The following is a 17,233-nucleotide window of genomic DNA, read 5'->3' on the forward strand; positions in this document are numbered from 1 at the left end:
GTGCGCCTGTCTCCTTCATTATTAACTTTTGGGAGGAACTGGAAAACATTTCTGTTTACCCAGGCATTTGACACCAGATGGCCAAATACTGAGAGATACACAGGCTACGTTGAACTAGGACCTCTTTGTTTACGATGAAACCCTGTAGAAGGAAGCAATGGGGGTTAACTGATATCAACATAGAACTAAAACTGCAGCCACTAAAGGTAAAGGTAAAGGTACCCCTGACCAACAGGTCCAGTCGTGACAGACTCTGGGGTTGCGCGCTCATCTTGCTCAAGATGCTGGGAGCCGGCGCTTGTCCGAAGACAGCTTCCGGGTCACGTGGCCAGCGTGACTAAGCCGCAGCTGGCGAGCCAGCACCAGCGCAGCACACGAAAACGCCGTTTACCTTCCTGCTGGAGAGCGGTCCCTATTTATCTACTTGCACTTTGGGGTGCTTTCGAACTGCTAGGTGGGCAGGAGCTGGGACCGAACGACGGGAGCTCACACCGTCGCGCAGGGATTCGAACCGCCGACCTTTCGATCCGCAAGTCCTAGGCACTGTGGTTTAACCCACAGCGCCACCCGCGGTCCCGGCCTTTGGAAATGGAGGCATGGCTGCCCTGCTTCCCAGACCACATCATAAAGGTAAGTAAGAAGGCCTTGCTGCACCAGCACCCCCTAGGGCCCCATAGCTCCAGATGGATGAGGCAGGTTGGCCTCAAAGGTAGCACCTGTCCTGCCTTAGAGCCTCAAGAGCAAGCCTTGGGGACAGCTCATCATCCTAAAGCATGTCACCTGGCTGAAACATACCTAACCGGCGCCCAATTGCCAAAAGTGACTCAAGTTACATATAGAAGCAACACAGCAGGTCTTCTAGTTCCACCAATCAGTGGTTCAGTGTGGTGAAAATACCAACCCACCCGTCAAAATGTGTGTTAGGCTAAAGGTCCTTCTTGGCCCCAAAGTGAGAGCTGATGTGATGTAGTGTAGTGGTTAGAGTGTTAGACTATTGTATGTCTGCTTACACAACCATACACTTAAAGCATGTGACTGACCCCAGGGAATTCTGGGGACTGTAGCTACAATTCCCAGAATTCCCTGGGAGGAGAGATTGACTGTTAGACCACTTCATATATTTTTTTAAAAAATCATTTATTAAAATTCATAGATATCATATAGTATCTTAAATCCACACATACAAAGAAAAAAAAACTTACATAAATCTACAGTTAAATATTAAATTACTCTTTCCATATAATTTCTAACTAAACTAAGATAAAGTAAAATAAAGGAAAATAAAATAAAATAAAGTAGATTTCCCAATGTAATTAACGTTTGTAATATTGAATGTACTTAAACCACTCCGGCAGCTGTAGCTCAATGAGGCATAGCTGTCAACGTTTCCCTTTTTTAAAGGGAAATTCCCTTATTCTGAATAGGATTCCTCGCAAGGAAAGGGAAAAGTTGACAGCTGTGCCATGAGGGGATTGTCTATGTGTGTGTTGTGGGGCGTCTCCTAACAACTCTCAGCACCCTTAACACCTCCCAAAGCTCTTCCAGCTTCGTGGCTAGATAATGGACCCAAACAATGAAGAGCAAAAAGTGTCCCCCAGGCAACTGAAAAGTGCTCAGCATCTTTCCCCCCCACCTCAATTCTCACCCAGTGTCGTAACTGCCATCAAACATGGCTTTTCAGATTCTTTCTGTATTCAACAGGAGGTGAAGATTTGTGTGTGTGCACGCATGCATGCGTGAGTGTGTGCGTAAGAGATAGCCTTCTGGGAAGGAGGAGGAGGAAATATTGTCAGAGCTGGGAATATCTTCCTCTCTTCTTTCTTGGCTCCAAAGAAAATGAGGATGTTACAGTTAAGTAGGGAGCTATAGTTCAAAGCCACCGGTGCAGAACATATAAACAAGTCCATTGCTTGAACGACATCCGCGTCTCCTCGCGCGTCGGGGCCTCCTGTATAATTCATGAGCCAGGGCCGCTTTGCGTAATTCACAATTAAGGCCCGGCCAACGAGCTTTCATGTTTCCTGTTGCGCTCCCTCAACTTTTTGTGGTTCCTAGTCAACAGTTAGACAAGCTTGCCTGAGATGGTCTGCGGGGAGACACAGTATTTGTGTATTAGTAGGGAGCTTATGAATTATGTAGCCACCGTTGGTAAGCCAAAGGGATCGGCTGCTGCAACAAGCCAGCTGGCTTTTGAAAAATAGGAGAGAGAGACAGGGAGAGGGAGAGCCATATTTAACTGGGTATGTTATTGATTTAAAACACACACACACACACACACACACACACACACACACACACACCTGCATTTCAAGGAAGATTGGGGATTTGGGGATAGGGAAAAACACCTTATAGATTTTTAAAATTATGATTTCGGCCCAAGATCCTTCATTCTTTCCCTTCGGACTGTTTAATCCCTTTGGATTTACCGCAGTTCTGCTGTAGCGCAGCCTTCATGAGCAAGGGATTGCTCAAAAGTACATCCCCCTTCTGAATACTTCTGACACTTATTCTGATGGAACAGGATTCCAAGGGAGCTTTACTTGAAAGGCCAGCGGGGTTTAAAATCCCCCTGACAGCAGTAAGGCTAGTGTCTCCTAGCCTTAGGAGGAATTCAGAATTTGATGGAAACTGGTCCGATCTGCCCCATCTGTGTTTGTCAGTGGTGAGTCAGGATTCTAGCTTTGTCGCCAGCCTCCTCCTTTTTGTTGCATTCTACAAGGGCAATTTTGTTGGATTCTACAAGAGGCGAAGGAAGAGGATGCTAACAGGCAGTGCCACCCCCTGGACTGGTTCTAGGTAAGAAGGCAGGCAGGGCTGGGGGTAGCTGAGGGCAGACTGAGCTCGATGGGGCAGTGCCTGATTCCCCCAGTGGACCAACTAGGTTGCAAATTTAAACATCCCTTGGCTTTCAGAGGTTGTTCTGATGCAGTTCATGACTCAATAAAAGTTTTAAAATAAAATGATTTGTTTGTATGCATGCTCACAGATTAATTTATTTTTAATTGCATAGTGATACTGACATGGGATGGAAAGAGCTTATGAGACCCAAAAATAGATCGATTTTGACTCCTATTTATTCTGCATCCAATGCACTCCCACTGCTGGTTTGGGAAATGGGATACACATGATGTCAGCCACTATCTGTATTGATCGTATATCCATCCAAAATACTGCATTTTGATGCATTTCTCCCCAAACTAGCTTCTATCTGAGTTGAGGAAATGAACAGCCTAGCTGCATTTTTAAGGCGGTAATGTGTAGGCAGCCTTCAATTTTTGCCCCTCCCTATTTCTGTTTTGAAACTTGCTTGCCCTTGCAGCTGAACTCTTTCCAAAAGCATATCGGGGCTACATTTTCAGGAGGGATGGGGGAGGAATTTGATTCAGGTTGCACTTATGTACCACTTTTGGTGCATAAGAGGAGCTTGCTGGTTCAGGCCAGCATCCTGTTTTCACAGTAGCCAAACAGGAAGTCCTTCCTACAGGAAGTGCAAAAGCAAAAGAACACTCTTCCCCTCTCACAGTTGCCAGCAACTGATAGAGGAGGACAGTCATTTGTAAATCCATAATCAAAGGTGGAATTCCATTGAGGAGAATTTTAGAAACATCTCTAGTTTGTACTTTAATAGTGGTGGGGGGATACTTTCTGAAGCCCCCCTCCCATGAATTTTCCGATCTGGATTCAGGAGTAATAAGGCAGGAGCTGCAACAACAGCAACCCTATTTTTAAAAAAGTGCTGTGCTTTTATTATATGTTTTTAACAGATTTGGTTATATATTGTTTAAATTCCATTAGGGTTTAATAATTTTTATTGATTATCTTTTATGTGTTTTTAGCTTTCTTCATTTTACCCATTTCCTTTTATTTGTGCAAGTCGCCTTGAGTCCCAGCCTGGAGGAAAAGGCAGGGTATAAATAATAGCAATAGCAATAGTAATAATAAGGATGATGATTTAAAAGCATTTATATACTGCTTAATATTTCAAAAAAACCTCCGAGGCATTTTTGTGGGTTAATTGACAGGTCTGCTCTAGAGGTTTCCTTCCTATGCCTTCCAACTTGCTGAGGAACCCTGAGAATTTTAGAATATATTTGACAGAGTTTATAGAATTAAGGCATTAAAAGAGAATGTCTCTTGCTTCCTGCCACCCCCGCAACCTTAAGTCACAGAGGGCCCTTCCCTCCTGGCTCTCACTTTCTCCCAGTGGAAGCAAAGGTTAGCTGAGATCATACAGCCAGTTGGATGCCCAGATTCTGACTCCCTGGGGCTAATTATGAAACAACATTAGATAAAAGTCAACATATGTTGTAAAAGGCACTGTGCTTCACCGCCTGACAGTTCGTAACAATGTGCTCTTGTAACAGCTGTCAGGCTGCAATGCTAGAAAATGAGTAATATGCTGATTTATGGATATCGGTTCTGCCCTTGCATTCAGCTGCCGCGAGAAAAAGGCGCCCTGCTTAGTTCTGCAGCGGCGAAGGAAGGAAGGAAAGAAGGTGCTTCTGAAAGATATCTCAGGTATCTGCTTTTGTTTACACAGGCCCTTTTCACTGTCTCAATAATATCCAGAATGTTGCACTCCTATGCTGCCTTCCTTGAAAGACTCCAAAGGAACACTTCCTTGCTTCCTCTCCCTCATCTTATTCTGCCTCACGTCACTCACCAAACTATGCCCTGCCTGCATTGTGAATTAAAGGTATGTATATTCACTTATCCAGCCCACAGGTCAGCATCTTTAGGGCATGTAGATCCCACCATTTCTTTCTTTCTTTCTTTCTTTCTTTCTTTCTTTCTTTCTTTCTTTCTTTCTTTCTTTCTTTCTTTCTTTCTTTCTATTGCATTTATCTCCCATATTTTTCTCTTATTCTCACAACAACCTTGTGAGGTAGCTTAGCCAGAGGCAGTGACAGGCCCAAGGCTACCCAGGGAGCCTCATGCTTGAGTGGGAATTCAAAACCTGGTCTCCTGGATCTGAGGCTAACACTCTAAGCACTGCATCACACTGGCTCTCCATCGGGGCTCATTGTCTTGAGGTGGGTGCAACCTCAGGTGCCCCCTAGGGGTGAGGGATTGCACAGTTTCAGAGGATGCTATTGAAGATCTCTGACTATGCATCCCAGGACAGTTTTGGCCTGTCATGGGTATGAGAGGGATGCTGCATCTATATAGCCCAGGGGTTGGGTACCACTCTCAGCCCAAGGACCACATTTCCTTCTGGGCAACCTTCTGGGGGCTAGATGCCAATGGAGGGTGCCACCAGAGGCTGGAGTGGGTGCAGTAAGGAATATACATTTTCCCTTTCTACAGTAGGCTAGTTTCTACACCCCTGCCTCTCTCTGGCTTCCACCTGGGCAAGCAAGTAGCATTATCAGAGTTCAAAGGCACAATCAAGTGAGGCAAAAACACTCAGGGAGAGTGTGAAGTGGGGCTGGTGAGGGGTGTGGCCTAGGGAGAGGGGGTATGGCTGAGGAAGAGTCTCAAGGGCCAAATAGAGAAGCTTTAAGGGCCACAGGCCAGAGATTCACCATCTCTGATATAGTCTCACCTTGGAAGTTATTTCCTGGTAATTTCTTATAGATCTTAGGAGGCCTGAGATGCTGTCAAAGCACCTTTTTACTAAATTCAGCAAAGCTGAAGCAAATCTTGCTCCTATGAATCTGCATTGCATTCTCCATGGAGCTGTCCAGGGTGCTACATGAGTCCTACTATCCATTGCTCGTTTGACATGCCTTGGTTTGCTTCATCAGATCCCCTGGTTTTGTCATGCCTTGCCTTGCTTCTCCTTGCTCTGTCTTACTGAAACCTGGAATTTGCCCAGTTTTGCCCCATGGAAAAAGCTTTTTGCATGTAGCAAACTAATTAGGGAGAAGGCTATGCTAAACCTGTCTGTTGGATGTTGTTGTTGTTTTTCTTACATGGTGAAGAGGAAGGACACCCATACAGTCCAAAATTGTCCCACCCACAGCCTGCATTTTGAAAGTCCCAGCTTAAGTCCATGTCGGTCAGAGTAGACCACAGGATTGGGCTGGATGGGCCTGTGGACTGACTAGGTGTGTGGCAACTTCTTAAATTCATGCCCCTTGCCTGCTGCAGTGGGGGAATACTGCCCCACAATCTGCTTGGAGTGGTTAGGGGGCTTGCATTCTCAGAGTGGGTGAGAAGAGGCACAAATGTTTTCTGAAGTATGTTTAACTCATTTTGTCCTGTATTCCTGCCTGGAAGAGACAGTGCCTTGCAATTATTTTTTAAAACCCTATTTTTAACCATCCTTCTCTCTGTTGCACAGACTGCTATAGGTTACTGAACTAAAATAACATCAAATTTACCTAGCCCATATGTTCTTCTTCTTTCTCTTTGAGAAACACTTCATTGGCATTTTGGAAGAAATCCAGACTTATGCTAAACTTGTTGCTGTTTACTTCTTCAATTTTTGTTTGTGCATCTTACATTGACCTAGGCACATTTTAGAAGATGGGGTGTTAATAAAGATCATTCTAAGGAAGGTGTTAGCAACTGGAAGCCCTGAACCAAATCTGGCACCCAAAAATACATTACCTGCGCTCTCTCTCTCTCTCTCTCTCTCTCTCTCTCTCTCTCTCTCTCCTCCTGTTCCCAACTGCCAGCCTAATAAGCAGTGAGGCACAGAGAAGAGCCACATTTCACAGCACATCTTTTTAGATACACAGGAAGCTGCCTTATACTGAAGTTAGACCATTGTTCCAGCTAGCTCAGTATTGTCTACACTGGCTGGCAGCATCTCTCTAGGATTTCCAGCTGGATTTTCCCCAGCCCTAGCTGGAGATGTTGGAAGCTGGACCTGGGTCCTTCTGCATGTGAAGCTCATGGTCTACCACTTAAACTAGGTTATACCACTGAGCTAGCCTGAGGTGACTCCTAGCCAACTAAGTTAGCTCACACACTTGATGTCCAAATTTCATCACTATGGCTTAGTTTTCACTGAGGTACCTTGCCTGTGCCTGGGACTGCCCCACTTCACTTTGCAGGGGGTCAGGCTCACAAGACTGAATGCACCTCTGAAGAAATCCTTTTTTGCACTGAGGATTAGCGTATGGAAGAGAAGACTTGGCTAGCATCCATCTTGTGGCAACCCCCCTCCACCCATTTCTCAGATGAGAACAGGACATGCTGCCTGATCCCCATCTTACATGTTGTTGAAGGATTTACTCTGTTTGCTGCTCTCATTTTCTCTGCAATGGTTTATCCTCTGTTGCTGTATATAAGCCAACATCATTTTTGTTCTTTTGCTCAAATGTATTGTAATGGGTTTTTTGCTTTCAGACTTTTGTGGGTAGGAGCATCGCTGTGGGTTATCTAAACCCACAGGGGTGGGGATTCTTTTCAGACAGAGGGCCACATTCCTTTCTGAGCAACCTTACAGGGGCCACACACCAGCGGTGGGCAGAGCCAGAGTCAAAATTGAGCAGGGCAATAAATGCAAATTGTATTTGTGTACAGTGGGTTAATTTCTACAGACAATCTCACTTTTTATCCTTCATTCAGGCAAGAAACAGGCATGAGTTCAGAGGCATATTCCATTCAGGCAAAAACACTTGGACAATCTTCAGAAACCCATTTCAAAGCATTATCTGTCTTGACAGCCCGATCCAGTTTTCCCACTCCTGTGGGATGATTTAGACACACATTCACCGCCTTGCTGAAAACCAGCCCTGAAACATTTCTTTTTGCTTTTGGGCAGTGTCATCTGTCCCTTTATAAACCTGCACTCCACCTTAACTTATAAACTGTAACTTATAAACCTGCACTCCACCTGCTCATCCAAAGTGTGGCTTTCTGAAATTGACGTATCTTTCCAAGCTGTGAATAAACCTAAGCAATTGATTGACCTGACCTTCCAAAGTGCTTCATGGATGCTTGACATGCTTGGTACTAGTGTGGGAGGCAAACGGGAAGAATCTTCTGCAGTTTCTTCCTCTTCATAAACTGATATTTGCCAGCCCTTATGCTTCCCCTATTTCCTAAGTGAATAAATATAATAAAAAAATTCCTTATACATATTCATTATTTACTAACTTGCTTCCCCAAACTCAGTTATCTTGGCTTCTTTGTCTGATTTCTCTTGGGGTTTCTTTTAATATGGAGATTCTGTGTAAATATTTAGCTACATTAGTTTATCTAGTTCTATTGTATTCCTTTCTAAATATAACTTCTAAATTCCCCAAACCAGAAATCTATTCCAGGCTGACTTCTTCTTCTTTTCTTTTCCTTTTTATAAATAGTTGACTGTATCCACCCTTAATGATTTTCCATTTGTATATAGAGATCTTTTGCTGAAAGTGCTTTTCAAGATGTTGCATTAGCGGTCTTGTTCTTGTCGATCAGTTTATGGGTTCAGCATCACCCACATGTTTCTTCATGTTTCAGTTTTGGGTTTCCTGTATCCCAAACTGTTTGCTGTAGTTCTTCCGGTGAATTTAGTCTATGTGTTTACTCTCAGTGATAACAAGTTTGGGCACTACAGCTGTCTTAGTTACATCCAAGTTCTGAGTTCAGCTAACCCGAATTTCTATTTGAAGGGAATATCCACTGGCTTCCAGTACAGTGCTGAGTAAATTGTCCCACTACTTCCACAATGGGATCCTTGTGCTGATGGGACATGTTAGGAAGATACTGCCTTTTGAAATGATAAAGTGGAGAACAGAGAGATTTTGTGTAATGCTTTACAAATGCCTCCGGACAGATTCCTTACCTACTCTGTTTCTGGAATCCCAAGCCTGTGTGTGTGTGTGTGTGTGTGTGTGTGTGTGTGCGCTTTAAAATCCACCTGCCTACTTTAAATTTGAGTTAATAGCATTTGGGCTGCCTTTTTCTCCAAAGTGTCAGTTGCTCACATCTTTAAAATGTTCTTTATGTGTTCAAGGTGCTGGCTCCAAACAAAGCTTTATTTTCCCACTACAGAAGAGAAAAATGCTTTGCTTGGAGCCAACTGCACGAATCCAAACTGCTTGCTCCAAATGGACATCAAAGCCACTCCTTGTAACCGCCAATCACCTGACTGGCAGTTGCAACAAGCTTTTTTGAAGGTGAGCCCCCAGTGCAAATCAGCTGATTGGCATTGATAGCACATCTGCAAAGGAGGTTGCCGTGTGTGCAGATCTGTTGGTTGGTGGTTACAGCTACTGCTTTTGAACTTTTTGGCAGGTGTCTGATTATTATGATTTCAGGTGATTGACAGGTGGGCACTGCTGCTCACCTGTCAAAGTTGGCCTAGGGGAAGTGGGGAGCATTACGGATCCAGCCCAATAGCCAGATGTAATTCCTCACCCCTGACTCTGGGGCACAATTCATCTGGACTTGTCTCTTATTCGTCTGGCAAATTTTGGCAGAATGTTTCCTTTGGCTGCCTCTATGTGCAATATGACACTATCATATTGCACATAGAGGAGCGTGGGATTAAAATCACTTGATGATTGCCTGTTCTTGTCTTTCTGAAAACGAGGTCCTGCATTACTGATAGCTCACGCTCCATTCATCTCACTCAGCCCTGTTGACGGAACGTTGAGTTATGGAGCCCGTTCAACGAGAAATGCAACCTTGTAAGAGCTGCCCTGTATTTCTCCTCCATACCAATATATCAACCTTTAGCTGAATGAAGAAATGCATGCGGAACATAGAGAGGTGAATGGCTGCCTGGTCTGAATGTGATAGATCACTTTGCATGTGTCAGATTGGTTACCTACCTGCCATCCCAAAAAGGCACTTGCTCTGACCCCATGCAAATTTATTGGGGATTAAATCTTTCTCCAAACATCCTTTTTTTTTTTTTAACAGTTATTCATAGGTAATGTTCAATGAGTGTTGTGTCTTGTGTGCCTCTGTACACCATACCTGAGCCATATGAATCACATTGCTATCCAGAGGGTCTATAGTACAACATAGAATAATAGAACTGGAGAGCTGGAGAGGTCCCCAAGGGTCATCTAGTCCAACCCACTGCAATAATCTTTGTGACACCGATTAGACCTAATTGGGGTTCTGAATGTGGTGCATAATATACAGTTAAGGCAATTACACAGATGCTTGGCAGCCATATATTGGAAAGTGTAAAAATAATATTGTATCATTTGGGTGTGTGTGAGTGTTGGGGGGGGGGAAGCTTGAACAAGACACATTCATTGGGTCCCTCTCCCTCAATTAGTCTATTATAGCTCAGTTAGCTAGAGCATGGTGCCAATAACGCCAAGGTTGCGGGTTTGATCATCGTATGGGACACATGCATATTCTTGCATTGCAGCAGGTTGTTCTAGACCAGCCTTTCTCAACCTGTGGGTCCCGAGATCTTGTTGAACTACAACTCCCATCACCCCTAGCTAGCAAGGCCAGAGCTCAGGGATGATGTAGTCTAACAACATCTGGGGACCCACAGGTTGAGAATCAGTGTTCTAGACGATCCTCAGGGACCCTTCCAACTCTACAATCTATGATTTGCACTGCCAGTATCACCATGTGTTTGCTTGCCAGGCCAATGGCAACCATCCTTCCACCTTCTCAGCAATGTTGTTATTTGCTTGCTCATTCTTCCTGGGTCAGAACAAGCTGGCTGTGATGCTGGAGAGGAGGAGCAGGTCCAGGAGGGGGCTCTTCTCAGTGGAGTCCCCTGATGGATTGTGGGCCTTCAGCAGGTGCCTAACTATGTTGATCTATGATGCCAACCCTTATTTCTTTGCAAGAGCAGCCGGTGTACTTCAGACAAAATGTGTCCTGAACGTGCCACTATTTTGGGAGGAAAGGAAGGATTGGGGAAGAGTTGTGGGTCAACAGAGCATCTGTTCTGCATGCAGAAGGTCTCAGGTTTATCCACAGCATGACCAGGTAAGGCTGGGAGAAACCCACATCTGAAAACCTGGAAGACCACTGCCAGGCAGTGTAGGCAATACCAAGCTAAGTGAACCAGCGGTTTGACTCGGTATGAGGTAGAGGCTAGCTGTAAAGCAGAGCCACTGATCTGCAACTTAACAGGACTAATACATTTGGGGAATGTCCCAAGTTCAACCCCCAGCATCTCTAGGAAGAGCTGGGAGAGGCCCCCATCTGAAATCCTGGGGAGATGCTACCAATCAGTGCAGGCAACACTAGTCCTAATGGACCCAATGGTCTTCTGGCTCAGTAGAAAGCAATTTCCTACAATCCCTGCTTGTGGGTATAAACAGGAAAGATTTTGCAGATGAGCCCTGCTTGTGTGCTTCACACAACGCACGTGTCACTCTCATCAAATGCCCGAGAGGTGGTGATTCTTCAGCATGAAAGAGGAACGCAGACCATCACTTCGGGCTACACTTCATTGATAAGAATTGACCTGCCTTAGCAACGGGCTGGCCAAATGATTCCGCTGCCCTGTTTGAAGCCTTTATTACTGAAGTGTCTAGGAAAATGCTATTAGCTAGTGGCCAATGAAGTAGCAAAACGGTCCACCCTTTCATGGAGCTGAGTGCTTATAAAATATGGAAATGAGACAAACAATAAAGGGCACCAGACACAAAGCTTGTGCTTCTCATGGGCCAGAATATAAAATAAAATAAAATAAGCTCCATGGCATTTGCAATGCAAATCCCCCTTGTGGTGCCTTAATAGCAACAATAGAGAGAGAATTAAGGTTTAAATATAGCTTCCCACACAGGGAAGGGCACAAACAACAAGGCAATGACTGGGTCAAAGATCTGATTGGGCTCATTTATGCTGCCACACTGTTTAGATTTCTGACAGCAGCTTCAATAAAAGGGAGAAGCCAAAGATGGGAAGAATCAGATTTAATTTCTGCCACCTCTCGAGCCTCTATTTCAATCTGGGAAGGGCTTTTGTTAGAAGAAATAGAAGGGATGGAGAGAGATAAGATTCTTGGGGATTGTTGGCAGTTCGTACAGCACAGTTGATGTATATGGTGTGTTAAAGAGGAGCGTAAGCAAGCAGTGTGGGTCTCTACTCCCTAGGACGATACAGTCTGAATTTCACCTGTCAAAGGAGAGGAAAGGAAGTGTCCAAGGTAAACAGCTCAGGTTGGATTGACTCAGAAATGAACATAGTTCTCTCCCTCCCCCTAAACAGTTTCATTTGTTTCCCAAGCCAATCTGAGATTTGGAAGTCACTCACCCAATCACCTCTCCCTCCCTTGTTCCCAACACACACAGAGCTTGGTCCTGACACTTGCTGCCAGGGGTTGTTGAAGTTAGCATAGTCACAGAAGTTGAGCAGAACATTGGATCCCCGCAGGAGAAGCACCCTTTACCCTGTATGAGGACCTGAGTTTAGGAATGTAAGAAAGCGACATTTATTGCAGGGAGGCACATACTTGATAGGGAAGTTCCTGGTTCTGGCCAACTGAGGAGGAGCTACAAAGAGTCATGCTTGGTCTTTCATGCCAGCAGGAGAGCCACACAAAGATGTCTTCGAAGGCAAGAATGCTGGAAGTCTCAGGGCAGACAAAAGAAAAATGCTTCTTCATGCAGTGCATAGTTAAACGACGGAACTCTGTTCTGCAGGAGGCAGTGAGGGCCACCAACCTGGATGCCTTTAAAAGAAAACTAGGCAAATTTATAGAGGACAAGGATATCAATGGCTGCTAGCCATGATGCTATGTTCTTCCTCCCCTGTCAGAGGCATTATGACCCTGTATACCAGCCGCTGGGAATTGCAGGTGGGCAGAGTGTGGTTGGGCTCATGTCCAGCTTGCCACAGGCACCTGGCCTCACACTGTGAGAGAACAGGATGCTGCAATAGATGGGCCTGGGACAGCAGGCTTGTCTTATGTTTGTATGAAAGAGGAGGAAGTAGGAAATTAGGTTCTTCTGAAAGACAGGCAACTGAAATCATTTTTCCCCCCAGTGAGGCTTGGGAAGCGCTTTCCAGATGTCTCCCAAGAATTGAGAAACAGAGATGGATCACCCACCCACCAGTAATTCCTTCTTCACAGGAAACCATTCACAGGAGACAGCGCTGATCATAATCCAGTGAAAACACTACATTTCAAATCCATGATTATAGCATTTTAGTCAGTGAGTCACACCAGTTAACCAATTAATGCTTTTAAGTCCTTGTTATAAGTGGCCAATTAATGGGTTTTTTTTTGGGGGGGGGGTAAGGCATTTTTTTTTTTTTGCTTTTGAGGAAGAATGTTGAATAATTTCTAAGAAAAACATCTAACTCCATAGAGCAAGGGGTGTATCTTATTAGAATGTCAGCAGGGAAGTCTTCATCCAATTATGCATTGTGTACAGTAGCTTCTTCTTCTTTTTTTAAAATACTTCCATATTGGGACTACTGGAATGTACAGCTAACTTTACACCTTGAGATTTGAGAGAGGGCTGTTGTTTTTGCTTGCTAGTGTGTGGTTCTCGGGTGCTAGGATGGCCATCACAGTGAAGTCAAGTTTTGGTTTCATCCAAAATGGGGATGGCATGTAACAAGGTGTGTGTGTGTGTGTACAACGGATCAACAGAACTGCCTGCATTTTTGGACTCTCTTTGGAGGTGCAGTTATGGGGGGTGTTATGATGAACACTTTGTAACTCACCGCTACATCTCTGCTCAGGTTCTCTTCCCCTGCCCCTTGCAAGCTGCTGCCAACACCCTAACCCTACAGTTCATAGAATCATAGAATCATAGAGTTGGAATAGACCACAAGGGCCATCGAGTCCAACCCCCTGCCAAGCAGGAAACACCATCAGAGCACTCCTGACATATGGTTGTCAAGCCTCTGCTTAAAGACCTCCAAAGACGGAGACTCCACCACACTCCTTGGCAGCAAATTCCACTGTCGAACAGCTCTTACTGTCAGGAAGTTCTTCCTAATGTTTAGGCGGAATATTCTTTCTTGTGGTTTGGATCCATTGCTCCGTGTCCGCTTCTCTGGAGCAGCAGAAAACAACCTTTCTCCCTCCTCTATATGACAGCCTTTTATATATTTGAACATGGCTATCATATCACCCCTTAACCTCCTCTTCTCCAGGCTAAACATGCCCAGCTCCCTTAGCCGTTCCTCATAAGGCATTGTTTCCAGGCCTTTGGCCATTTTGGTTGCCCTCCTCTGGACACGTTCCAGTTTGTCAGTGTCCTTCTTGAACTGTGGTGCCCAGAACTGGACACAGTACTCCAGGTGAGGTCTGACCAGAGCAGAATACAGTGGCACTATTACTTCCCTTGATCTAGATGCTATACTCCTATTGATGCAGCCCAGAATTGCATTGGCTTTTTTAGCTGCCGCGTCACACTGTTGGCTCATGTCAAGTTTGTGGTCAACTAAGACTCCTAGATCCTTTTCACATGTACTGCTCTCAAGCCAGGTGTCCCCCATCTTGTATTTGTGCCTTTGTATTTGTATTTGAGGGGAAGTGAATGTGTGGAGACTTCAAGGGGAAGCCTAGCAAGTCTCTTTGCTCAGTGTGCGCAAGAGGGTGTTTGCCTCAATTAGCCTGCACACTGTAGCATGGCAGAAGCATCCCCCGCCCCCTTTCCCCCCTTCTTCTTCCAAGAATTAGTCCTCAGCGCTCTGTCAATTATATTCTCTGAATCTGGCACTGTAATTAAATGCCAGCTGACAGTAAATATCAAACTGCTTGCGAGCTGTTGTGAAATATAGACAAGTGGATTCTTTGATTGCTTTTGGTAATCTGCTCTTTAATCTTTAATGCCAATTAAATGCAGGGAGGCAAGCGCCAGCCTGGTGCATATCTGAACAAAGGTGGCAAGCTGAAAGGAGGCAGCGGGTCTCCCACTTCCCTTTAATGATGGTGTGGATTTTTTTAAGGGAGTGTGCAGCGAACCACATTACAGGAAATGGGGATCCTCTGCTGTGAGGGGGTCGCTGTCCCGCCTCTGAAAACGGAGCAACGATCCATTCTTAGCCATTGTGATCCTAAGTTACACTCTGAATAAGAGTCGTTTGGCTCTCATGTTCTGCTTGCTCAATGGGCATCTGGGTGGCCACTGTGAGAACAGGAATCTGGACTAGAGGGGCCATTGGCCTGATCCAGCAGGGCTCTGCTTATGTTCATATAAGAAGAGCCTGCTCAGTTGGGCTACATGCCTATCTAGTTCAGCATCCTGTTTTCACAGTGACCAACCAGATGAGCATTGGACATCCTCTGGTGCTTACCGAAGACTTAAAAAACAAAATTCCAGCAGTCATTTTAATTCAAAGTTTGATTTGATCTTCTTAGCTGATTCCCCCCTTTTTCTTTTTGTATTCCATCTCTGTGAACCACTTAGAGACTCTTGTCATTAAATCATATATAAAAATTATTTGCTTGAACTGGCATCACAGGGAAATCATGTGACCACTGCCAGTGGTATGTGTCCTTGCCTCTGGTTATTTATGGAAACCTGACTGATAAAATCACTGTTTGACAGTAGAACACACTACCTGAGAAGGTGGCACACTCTCCTTCACAGAAGGACTTTAGACAGAGATTGGATGGCCATCTGCCAGGGATTCTGATGACCCATGGGGTTCCTTCCAGCTCTACAGTTCTATGGTTCCACAAGAATCCCTGCTAAAATGATACTTCCTCCCTCCTTTCTCTGCTACCTGACTCCCCTCCTCCTCTCTGGTTGTTCCAGTGGAAGAAAGAATCATTACTTCTCAGCAAAAGCCCAAAGGGAAAGTCCATTCCCAGTTCTGTTTTGAGTTGTGTTTTTCTCTCTCTTACTAATAGGTTGGCAGCTGCATCTGATGGGCGCAGCAGCAAGCGAGCAAAAGGGTATATTATGGCTTTTGGGGTGGAATCCTGCAAGGGAGCGGCTGCTACCATTTGGTGCGTGGATATAAAACAGACTGATCAGACCATTACTGGGCAACAGAAGGCATGTAGTTGGCCTCCTAGAATCCGGCTACCAGTTATGACATGCGGCCTTTGGCATTCTGGTGGAGACATTGGCTTACACCCCGTTCCACTCCACTTTTCTTTTTCTCTTTAGTCTGTGGATATCTTACAGTGCCAACTACCAGGACCTCTCACTGAAAACTTTCCAAGGCAATTTACTCCTGCAACTGGTCTCCCCTGGCCCTAGCCAGAGCGTTTGCTCCCAGCCAGCTCCACATGCCATTTGCAGAGCATATTTTTCTACGGGGAGGTGGCCAGGAAACCTATCTATGAGTGAAGAAGTCCATTCCTTGCATCCCAGCTTTGTTGTGGTGCATTGTGTGAATCCCTCTGCCTTTTTGGTATGGGGATAAATAATGATACTGACGTACCTGCGGGGACAGCAACCCAAGAATGTACATGAAAGTGCTTTAGAGTGTTTTACGTGAACTAATTCCTGGAGTGCCTATCTTTATGCAGCACCCAAACTTTGGAACTCCCTGCCTATTGACAGCAGGAAGGTACCTTCACTTACTTTCAGCACCTGCTAAAACATATTTAACCTGTTGTTGATTTTAAGCTGATAATGGATTTCTGGAATTGTCGCTTTCCCCCTTTTTTATTGATAATTTCATTGTTTTATACATTTTCTAACTGCTTTTGAGGGAGTCCCCCCCTTACAATCAAGTGGCATATTAATATTATGATATATAAAATGGAACTAACTCATAAATATCCCAATAAATAAACTATGAAGCCTGAATATGACTGATAAATATGTAAATTTATACATATGAAGGAAGCCTGCCCTTTTCATGTTAGGCTTGAAAATTGCAGTATTGTAAAATGTAGATATTTTGAGAATCTGCAATGCACCTTCGCATAGGGAGAAGCAGGGTCGTTTCACACACAATATGTGTTAAGTGTACACTTACAAGTCTGAATGTGACAAAAGGGTGTTTGAAAACATGTATGTTGTTGAGTTCTGCTTCTCAGATTCACTACAACTCCTTTTTTGTTGTTGTTGGTAGCAAATACAGTTTTGGTGCAGTAGAATGTGTGGAATCACCTCAAGAAGGTGACTCATTGAAAGGACGAGTGGGTTTTGGAAGAGCATCCAGGAACTCTCAACTGAGCACAGGGAGCCAACTCCCCTGCGTGACACTCAGCCCAAGCTGTAGCCTGTGTGTGTTTTTTTCACCTCAGAATTCAACAGCGAATCTATTCAGAGCTCCTTCCAGAAGGCCAGAATTAAAATTTGAATAATGAATTCTGTTTTAAGGCTGAGAACCTCAGAATTCCATCTGCAGCAAGATTTGAAATAATTGCGGCGGATGATTGCCTGGTACCTCAGCCAGAAAAATAAACAAAACAGTTGGGGCTCCGGGAACCGTGAGCAGC

At 44.7% G+C, this 17,233-nt stretch overlaps 1 long non-coding RNA gene across 2 annotated transcripts; it reads left to right on the plus strand.

Moving 5' to 3' along the window:
* The first annotated feature begins 1,894 nt into the window (after positions 1–1,894).
* Positions 1,895–15,915, plus strand: LOC114585656 (uncharacterized). 2 transcript variants are annotated; one of them, XR_013390895.1, is made up of 3 exons: positions 1,895–2,796; positions 4,541–4,696; positions 7,522–8,609. It is a non-coding gene; the product is annotated as an uncharacterized LOC114585656 (long non-coding RNA). The 2 variants fall into 2 exon arrangements; XR_013390894.1 differs by lacking the exon at positions 7,522–8,609 and adding an exon at positions 15,686–15,915 and having other exon boundaries at positions 1,897–2,796.
* The last annotated feature ends 1,318 nt before the right edge of the window (positions 15,916–17,233 follow it).

The sequence above is a fragment of the Podarcis muralis genome, chromosome 15 (genome assembly GCF_964188315.1).
Source record: "Podarcis muralis chromosome 15, rPodMur119.hap1.1, whole genome shotgun sequence".
Lineage (NCBI taxonomy): Eukaryota > Metazoa > Chordata > Lepidosauria > Squamata > Lacertidae > Podarcis > Podarcis muralis.